Below are 10911 nucleotides of genomic sequence, written 5' to 3'. Positions count from 1 at the left end.
GAAAAAAACTGAAACAGGGTCAGCAACAGGCTGGAAAAGTAAGGGTGTGTTTCCACGGTCAGGATTGCATCAGGATTTGCTCAAGATTTGACGCAGGTAAAATCTGCACCAAATCTGCACTTGAGATCACTGGCAGGTCACCTGCGTTTTTACATGCGATTTTTTCATGCAGATTTGTATGCATTTTTTGTAAGCTAAATAAAGATATATTATTTAACAACATCAAAAAAAAGATTTGTGATGTCATTTCTGGTCCAACCTGGTCCATTTCTGGCTCCCGCACAATTTTCTGCACCAGAGAGGGAAAGCCGACGGCCGGGGACCAATATTTGTAGCCTGGGAAGGGGGTAATACCCATGGCTCCTTCCCCGTCTATGAATATCAGCCCGCAGCTGTCTGCATAGCCTTTACTGGCTATTAAAATAGGGGGACCCCCCAAAAAATGACGTGGGGTCGCCCTATATTTTATAGCCAGAAAGGCTACGCAGACAGGGCTGATATTCATAGCCTTGAGTGGGTCCATGGATAGTGCCCTCCCCCCAGCTACAAACACCAGCCCGCGGCCACCCCAGAAATGGCGCATCTGCAACTAATTCAGGACTGAGCATGTTAGAAAGGCAGAGTCTCCTAGAAGCAAAGATGGTCAGAAGTCACCGATCTGTGAGTCTAAACATTGTAGAACAATTTCAGCAACATGTTCCTCAACATAAAACTGCAAAGACCCCGAATACCCCACCATCTACAGCACATAATACCATCAAAAGATTAAGAGATTCTTCAGAAATCCATGTGCACAAGGGACAAGGCCAACTGTCAATATTGGAAGCTTGTGATCTACAGTCCCTCAGGCATCACTGCATTAAAAACAGACATGATTCGGTCATGCAAATCCCTCTAAGGGCGCAGGAATACTTCGAGAAATCACTGTCTGAGTACATAGTTCGACGTGTAATCCATACAAAGTAGTGAAAGCTGCATCATCTAAAGAAGAAGCCATATATTTTTTACTCACTTATATAGGGTAATTAATTCCACAGTGCTTTAGATACATCATCATTGTTGTCCGAATTGGGCTCACAATCTACATTCCTTATCAGCATGTCTTTGGAATGTGTGAGGAAACCGGAGGAAACCCACGCAAACACAGGGAAAACATACTAACTCCTTGCAGATGTTGTCCTTGGTGGGATTTGAACCCAGGACCCCAGCACTGCAAGGAAATGCAGTGCTAACTACTGAGCCACAGTGCCTCCCATATATATACAATCCAAGGTGAATATCCATTGGTACTCGATACTTGACATTTGTTGTAAAATCTTCCCCCCTCTTGGGTTTTGGCGGACAACTTGAAAGCAGCAAAAATAGACCCCTTTATGGGATTGATTATGCTTATCCCTAAAATGGCGCGAGAGGGGGTGTCCAGTGATACCTTTTTGGATGTTATTCCCATAGAGGGGTCTATTTTCGCGTCATTCACATTGTCCGCGAAAACCCAAGAGGGGAAACTTTTTACAACAAATGTCAAGAATCGAACCCCAATGGATATTCACCTTGGACTGTTTGGCCCCTAAGGGCCTAAATCATGAGCTAGAGTTATACACTTTTTAACACAACTTTGTACATAAATAAAAACCCTTTTCTAGAAAGATCTTTTGTCCACCGGTTGAACTACGTTTTAGAACCCATTAATTCTGTCAGGGATTGTTATTATACTATATATCCCAAAATATAGGGATTGCCAATATGCAAAGTCTTCCCCCTTAATATATGTATACTTGCCCGAAGGGTGTATAGATATAATGATTTTTAACAAATATAATTTAAAATAACAAATATGGGTTTTTATGTTTGCACTATTATAATCTACTTATGTAATTTTATGGATATACACAGTTTTAAACACATGCAAATCACCATTTTTAAATTATTCAATAAACAGTTTATTATTTTAAAATAAACCTTCTTTCTTTAACTTTCTCCTTTTTTGCCTTTTTCCATGTCTTCTGTCATCCAGGACCCCTAACGTGGTCTTGGATGTGTAAAAATAAGGGTATAATCATTTGCCCTTGAAATGATCTATTATTATTTACACATTTGATTGTAATAAACTTGATCACTAGGGACATACGACCATCCCTTTATTTTGTGGTCCAATACATTGAATATTTGGTGCCCTACACTTTCAGGTGCGCTATTGAACGCTGATGAGCCACTAATGACTTTCATGACTACAAGTGAACAATATACACAAAGGCATGGCGGATTAAGGAGACGTAGAGGGAAGGAATTGTGTGTAGACAGTGCATACATAGACGGGGTATAGATGTAGGCGGTAACCCTGAAGAAGAAGGACGGAGTCCTATGAAACGCGTCGGTTTGCTTTTTGGCCTCTGAGATGCTCCGTAGCTATGTGACGTCACACGTTGCCAGGCACTGTCGGACATTTTTTCTTCCGCCGGGTATCCAGGGATGTCTTTTTAGGAACCGGTGATTGCATTGGCACACCGCCTGCATCCTCGTAAAGGCACAAACCCAAGTGGGGGTTTTGACTAGATTTTCGATCTGGCCTTTATGTACACCCTGAGATTGGGGTTACATTATTGCCTATCGCAGGGGCAGTTTATACATTTGGAAAGGCGCTATCAATGCTCTTATGATGTTAGAACGACATATGCTCCATCCAGACAACATCTGTTTCAGAGAAGGCCGTGTATATGGGTCGCCCTCCCAGGGCTGTGGGGTACTCGGTACCGGGCCGGTCTCTCAGAAGGGAATGTCACAGCAGCAGTGACCCGATCCGTGGCCCTGGGCGCCCAACGTAAAAAGGGGATTGAATGGTGGAATGTAGTTAAGTGAATAGTTCGTGACGCCACCTGTGGTGTTCGGCAAGTGAGATGTTAGGCCGACGCTGCATGCAGATCCTCTGGGACTGGTGGTGTGTTGCAGCCAAGATGGTGAAGCTCCCCACAGGTGGAGCTGTAGTCCCAGGGCAGTGTAGATGTAGGGGTAGAGGAGAGGCACAGGCGGTGTAGAAGCTGGTACCCAGATGTAGTGGTACAGGGTGTGTTGGCGCAGGAATAAATGGAGGACACCAGGGCTTGTAGTTCCAAAGCTTTACTCACAGTCTGTAGTACACACAAGTGCCTGCCTCCGTGCTGTGTCCTCCGGGTCAGGGACTAAGTCAACCTCCAGGGCAGATGGAATGCTCCCTTCCAACACTCCGCCAACATGTGCCTTTCTGAACGTCTCCTCTTATAGTGCCTTTGGTGTGAAGTACTCCTAGTACTGAGTTACACTGGAGTTCCTCCTGACAGATGTTCCCAAGAACTTTCTTTGTACAGCAGACAGCTGTAGCCTGCTTCGGGGACTCCTTACTCCTGAGTCCCGGCTCACTATCCAAGTTGCTGTTGTGCCCCCAAGTCTTAGATGGGAGTAGTGCATTTACAGCTCACTACTCCACCGGTGTCTGCTGCAGGACCATTAGTATCCATACAACCTCGGGGACCAGGCCCCGGCCTTGCGCTTAGAGCTTCTAGGCAGGGTTCTCTCCTAACCCACGTCCTCTGTTCCCTTTTACTCCTTCGTTCCGTACTAGCCTTTCCTTCTTATGGAAGATCAGGTTTCTGTTCAATGTCTTTCTCTTTCTTTCCTTTCCCGTGCCAGCAGACCCAGGTCACTGAGATCTGCTGCAGCACCTCCTTCCTCCATCCCTCTCCCAGGCATCTTCTCTCCTCACTGACTGCTGACTGACGACTCACTGACTGACTGAAATTCTAAACCTTCCCATTCTTTTATGTATTCTAACTCCACGCGCCTCCCAGCACGTTTCGTGTTCCAAGCAGGGAGCCACCAAAGGTGCTCTGCTACACTCCAAGCAGGGAGCCGCAATGTGGCTTTGCTGAACTACCGTGTTGTGTGGGATGCAAGTGTTGGAGCGTGGTCAGGAGCCCCCAACTTACCTGGATGGTGGGTTATCACACCTCAGGAGGAGGTGCAGTACCTCTGTGGCAACAGAACCCTCAGGGGCACCACATACATTTCAGGAAGACAATGCTAAATACTGAGCTCATGACAACAGTATGGCTTCACGAAAGAAGAGTTTGGCTGATGAACCTGACACCTATGGTCCAGACCTATCACAAATTGAAGACATTTGGCTCATAATGCTTCTAAAAATCTGGCAAATAAGACTCTGTCTGTAGAGCAGCTAGAATACGACATCAGACGAAAAATGGGACAACATTCCTCTCACAAAACTCCAGCGATTGTCTCCTCACTTCCCAGATGTTACAGAATGTTACAAAAAGAAGAGAGGAAGCTACACAATGGTAGGCATGGACCTGTCCCAAGTTTTTTTTAGATGTTTTTCTGCAATGTTTCAAAATGAGTTACGGTAATTTTTCTAAATTAAATTGAAAAATGTCTAATGTTTAACTTCTGATATATTCTATTGTTGTGAGTTCATTTTCCCCTTCACCGTTAATGTCTGATGAACTCCCTCTGCTGGTGAAGAGAGGTAGTGAAATTGATTGGGCTGAGAAGAACCTGTCATCTGAACAGGTGGAGCCTGATTGGACACCCGGAAGAGGATATAAGGCAGCCGACGCCCTACAGGGGTGCTGGTGATCCTTTCTGCTCTGAGCTCTTGCAACCAGTTAGTCCTGTCTACTGAAAGCTAAGTTTTTGCTCTCTTATTTTTCCATGAGATTTTGTCTGTTTGCTTCGTGTTTTGTGTTCAGCCTGCCTTTGTTGGGACGGGCTGAGCTCCATTTTTGTCTCTGATCAGTTTATCTCTTTGCTCTGTTTTCAGAATATACCTGGGTGCTGATATAGTGATTTTGAAGTCTGGCGACTTCAGGGCCTTTTTCCCTATCAGACGGTTGGGACATTTTTGGTAGGGTTTTTTGCAGATTGCAGCCAGCATCTTTTCTGTCCTTTCCTATTTAGTTAGTTGGGCCCAATCGTTTGTTCAACCTGTCTTTCTGTCTGTGTTTTCATCTGCTTTTCACCGACAATACATGTTGGGGGCTGTCTATTGCTTTGGGGTCTGCTCTGGGGCAGTTTAGATTTCCCCTTTCCTTCTTTAGGTTTATTTAGTTCTCCGGCTGTGAACGAGGGGTCTAGGGCACCGTAGGAACCCCCCACGGCTACTGTTAGTTCAGGGGTCTGCAATCCGATAGCTACCAACCTCTCCGGTTTTCTGGACTTAGCTTGTATTTTTGTTTTTTCCTCCTTCGGTGACTCATTCATAACATTCTATGTTCTGCTGTGGATAAAATATGTCTATAAAAATTTCAAAGTAATTATATTAGTTTTCTTTAGATTTTACACAGTCACTACTTTTTGGGAATTGGGGTTCTAGATCTAATGTTTGTACATGAAAATAACTACTCTAATACTGCCCCTTATGTACAAGAATATAACTACTATAATACTGCCCCTATGTACAAGAAAATAACTACTATAATACTGTCCCAATGTACAGAAATATAACTACTATAATACTGCTCCTATATACAAGACTATAACTACTATAATACTGCCTCCTATGTACAAGAATATAACTACTATAATACTGCTCTTATGTACAGGAACATAACTACTATAATACTGCCCCTATGTACAAGAATATAACTACTATAATGCTGCTCCTATGTACAAGAATATAACTACTATAATACTGCTCCTATGTACAAGAATATAGCTACTATAATACTGCCCATATGTATATGAAAATAACTCCTATAATACTGCTCCTATGTACAAGAATATAACTATTATACTGCCCCCTATGTACAAAAATATAACTACTATAATACTACTCCTATGTACAATAATATAACTACTATAATACAGCTCTTATACACAAAAATATAACTACCGTTATACAGTTCCTATGTACAAGAATATAACCACTATAATACTGCCCCTATGTACAAGAGTATAATTGCTATAATACTGCTGCTATGTACAAGAATATAACTACTATAATACTGCTGCTATGTTCAAGAATATAACTATTCTAATACTGCCCCTATGTGCAAGAATATAACTACTATAATACTGCCCCCTATGTGCAAGAATATAACTACTATAATACTGCCCCTATGTACAAGAATATAACTACAATAATACTGTCCCTATGTACAAGAATATAACTGCAAGAATATAATTACTATAATACTGCTCCTATGTACAAGAATATAACTACTATAATACTGCCCCTATGTACAAGAGTATAATTACTATAAAACTGCTGCTATGTACAATAATATAACTATTCTAATACTGCACCCTATGTGCAAGAATATAACTACTATAATACTGCCCCCTATGTGCAAGAATATAACTACTATAATACTGCCCCTATGTACAAGAATATAACTACTATAATACTGTCCCTATGTACAAGAATATAATTGCAAGAATGTAATTACTATAATACTGCTCCTATATACAAGAATATAATTACTATTATACTGCCCCTATATACAAGAATATAACTACTATAATACTGCCCCCTTTGTGCAAGAATATAACTACTATAATATTGCCCCTATGTACAAGAATATAACTATTACACTGCCCCTATGTACAAGAATATAACTACTATAATACTGCTCCTATATACAAGAATATAACTACTATAATACTGCTCTTATGTAGAAGAACGTAACTACTATAATACTGCCCCTATGTACAAGAGTATAACTACTATAATGCTGCTCCTATGTACAAGAATATAACTACTATAATACTGCTCCTATGTACAAGAATATAGCTACTATAATACTGCCCATATGTATATGAAAATAACTCCTATAATACTGCTCCTATGTACAAGAATATAACTATTATACTGCCCCCTATGTACAAAAATATAACTACCATTATACAGTTCCTATGTACAAGAATATAACTACTATAATACTGCCCATATGTACAAGAGTATAATTGCTATAATACTGCTGCTATGTACAAGAATATAACTACTATAATACTGCTGCTATGTTCAAGAATATAACTATTCTAATACTGCCCCTATGTGCAAGAATATAACTACTATAATACTGCCCCCTATGTGCAAGAATATAACTACTATAATACTGCCCCTATGTACAAGAATATAACTACAATAATACTGTCCCTATGTACAAGAATATAACTGCAAGAATATAATTACTATAATACTGCTCCTATATACAAAAATATAATTACTCTTATACTGCCCCTATGTACAAGAATATAACTACTATAATATTGCCCCCTTTGTGCAAGAATATAACTACTATAATATTGCCCCTATGTACAAGAATATAACTACTATTATACTGCCCCTATGTGCAAGAATATAACTACTATAATACTGCCCCTACGTACAAGAATATAACTACTATAATACTGTCCCTATGTACAAGAATATAACTGCAAGAATATAATTACTATAATACTGCTCCTATATACAAGAATATAATTACTCTTATACTGCCCCTATGTACAAGAATATAACTACTATAATATTGCCCCCTTTGTGCAAGAATATAACTACTATAATATTGCCCCTATGTACAAGAATATAACTACTATTATACTGCCCCTATGTGCAAGAATATAACTACTATAATACTGCTCCTATATACAAGAATATAACTACTATTATACTGCCCCTATGGACAAGAGTATAACTACTATACTACTGTCCCTATGTCCAAGAATATAACTACTATAATACTGCCTCCTAGCTGTGAGGTTGTGTGTTTGTAGCTCTCCTGATGTCTGGAGCAAGCCCAGGGGGAGGCCACCCTGGTCGGGGTAACTCCCCAAGCAAGGCCCAGGCTTCCAGGCCTACACTTGGAAGTAACACTCAAGTTGTGTCTAAGGCAGATGCAAGTCCCAAAGTTGTTTCTGAGGGAAAGAAAGCTCACAGTGGAAGTAGCAGCAGCAGCAGCAAGAAAGATGAAGCTGTGAAAGTGCAAAAAGTAACGGAACAAGGAAAAGCCATGGCTGTGGTTAAGAAAGTTCCAGTTAAGCAGTCGGCCAGCCAAGGCAAGCAGAGTGAAGGACAACTAGGAGAAATCCAGAAGAAATCTACTGGTGAGAAGCTGAATGGAGGAAAGCAGCCTGCAGCTCAGGAGGTGCCATCACCATCTTCAGGTGTGCAGCTGACTCCCAGCAGACAGAGGAGAACCTCACTGGAGAGACAGACGCTCCAGGAGAACCTGCAGCAGAAGCATGTGGTGGCCAGCATGGCGAGCTCTGGGCGCACAAGGTCGCAGTCAGGTGGCAGCAGTAAAAGTGCTGTGGAGCCTGGAACCACGAAACCAGCGGTGGTGAAAGTTAAGGAGACGTCTGGTTTCAAGCATCCAGGGACATTGCTGAAAGCAGGATCCCAGGAGGAGACGCCATGTGCACCTGAGCTTCAGGTCGTAGAGGAGATCCCAGGACTGGTCAAGAGGCTCGGTGAGTTACAGCAGCACAAAGACTTGCTGCAGAAACAGATAGAAATGGGCTATAATGTAAAGGCTGCTAATCCTGGTGGGGATCACACCTTTTGTGATCAGACTCTGAACATGCTTGGCATACAGCTGGCAAAAGTGGTGACGGACATGGACTGTGTCCTTGAGAAGATGGGGCCCCTGGCAGAGACTTATAGGAACCAGGAACTGTTTATGGCACACAAGCAGGACTCTGCAGGTTCCAGCTCAGACATTGTCCCAGGTGGGCCCCAGAAGCCGGTGCGGCCAGTGCTGCAGCCTGCAAGTTTCTGCTTCCAAAAGGGTCAGATACTGCAGCAGCATGTTATGCAGATTCCAGCAGGTGTACCACAAGTCTCAGAATGCCCAGCACAGCAGCCTGCAGCAGATTCCAACCAGCAGCATGGACTGCACTTTCCAGCAGAGGGACTACAAGTCTCAGAATGCCAAGCACAACAGTTGGGCAGTGGACATGTGCCGGTCATTACTGATGGTGCCCAGCAGGGCTCTGATACTGGGGATAATCGCACTGTATCTGGGGGGTCGGGGGCTTGGGGGAGCACAGTATCTTTGGTGGACGCTGCACAGTCTGATAATGACATTGATGCTGATGATAACAATGTGCATGATAATGTCTGTGATTTTCCCCCCTTTAATTTCGAGCACTCAAGGTGGGGCTGTCCCTCCTGCTGCAGACCTTCACCCCGTCAGTCAACCCAATGTGACCCCGCACGGTCCCCCCCAGTAATGCCTGGAGTCGTGGTGCTCCGTCCTTTACCTCTGGTACCAATTATACAGGCCAGGCGTTTAAACGGAGAAACGTCGTGCGTTTCCGGCACAGAGGTGCCAAGGAGGATCTGCCGGACAGGAGGTTTGTCGTCAGGGAGCTCTTGTGCCACCAGATGGGGTTTGTGCCAGTCAGCATCCTGGCAGTGATTAATCTTCCAGACAGGCAGGGCTATGATGTCAGCTTTAAGCTCATGTCTGACCTGGACAGATTCTGGTCTAGTTTCCCCAAGTTTAGAGACACGGAGGGCTGGAGTAAGTTCAGCTTTATTCCTATCTCTAAGCCAGATACTGTCACTGTAAATGTCATCTTCTGGAATGAGTCTGTTCCCCCGCAGGACATTGTGGTGTGGCTCCGGAGGCATTGTGACCTGGTCTCGGACCTCACCAAAAGCAGAGACAGTGATGGGATCTGGACCGGAGGGTGGCGGGTTTCGGTGAAACTGCGCCAATGCAATAACATCACTGCCCATTTACCCAACTCCTTCTTTATTGGGAGGGAGAGGGGTGTGTGTTTCTATCCTGGGCAGCCTCGTAAGTGCTTTAAATGTGGCAAGGCAGGTCACCTGGCAAATACCTGTACTGTGGTGAAGTGCAGCCTGTGTGGGGAGGTCGGCCATCTAGTTGCAGACTGCCAGAACATCAGGTGCAACCTCTGTGGGAAGATCGGTCACCCTCACAGGGACTGTCCAGACGCCTGGCACAATATCTGTAAGGACTTTCCTGACGAGGACTTGGTGGCAGGGGCAGAGATTCTAGAGGAGGCAGCTTTACTGTCAGGGGAAATACTGACCAGACCAGAGATCCACCAGGGGTCTACTCAGCTAACACCAGAGCAGCAGGGTTCAGAGAGAGAACAGGGGAGTATGGAGGTTGTACCTCAGGGGCAGCGGTCACAGGAAGGCATTACTTCAGTGCTACCATCTGTGTCTGAAGAGTATAGCAATAATCAGAAAAGGAAGAAAAAGGACAAGGCCTCCCGTAAACCTGAGGGGTATGACACTGGCCAAGGAGCCGGGAAGAAATTCCAGAGTTCTGCAGGTGTAATGGTCGTATCTAACAGGTTTGATGTTCTGTCTGAGTCTGATGGCGATTTTGAAGATGACCTTAAGAGAATTGACGCAGAGTGTGATAGGGACGTAGAGGACTGTCCTCCGCCAAAGCGGAAGCCCTTACCTGAGGGCACTCGGGAAGAGTCTGAGATGGAGACCGGTGGTGAACAGAATAACTCCAACTCAGATCTGTGACGCTGTCAACCAGATAATGTCTGAACTCAGATAGGGAAAATCATTAGGAGAAATTAGGAAATGTTAAGATAGTGAAGGATGAGTCACTGGGAAGGAACATGATGAGCTCTGTTTGTAAAGTGTTTTTTTTTTTTTTTTTTCTCTCTCCTCAAACTAGGAGTATGGACTCTAAGTTAATTTGATATGTATAAACTGGATATGTAATGAATGTATGTACAATCCTAGTGAATTTAGTTTTGTATTATTGGAGGAATGTTATTTGTATTTGTTTGGTTTTTACAATAAAAATTGCCCCTATGTGCAAGAATATAACTACTATACTACTGCCCCTATGTACAAGAATATAACTACTATAATACTGTCCCTATGTACAAGACTATAATTACTATAACACTGCCCCATGT

Source organism: Dendrobates tinctorius, unplaced genomic scaffold (genome assembly GCF_039654945.1).
Source record: "Dendrobates tinctorius isolate UK_male_01 unplaced genomic scaffold, ASM3965494v1 ptg000014l, whole genome shotgun sequence".
Classification (NCBI taxonomy): domain Eukaryota; kingdom Metazoa; phylum Chordata; class Amphibia; order Anura; family Dendrobatidae; genus Dendrobates; species Dendrobates tinctorius.
The sequence above is the reverse complement of the archived record's forward strand: the minus strand, read 5'-3'. Positions refer to the sequence as shown.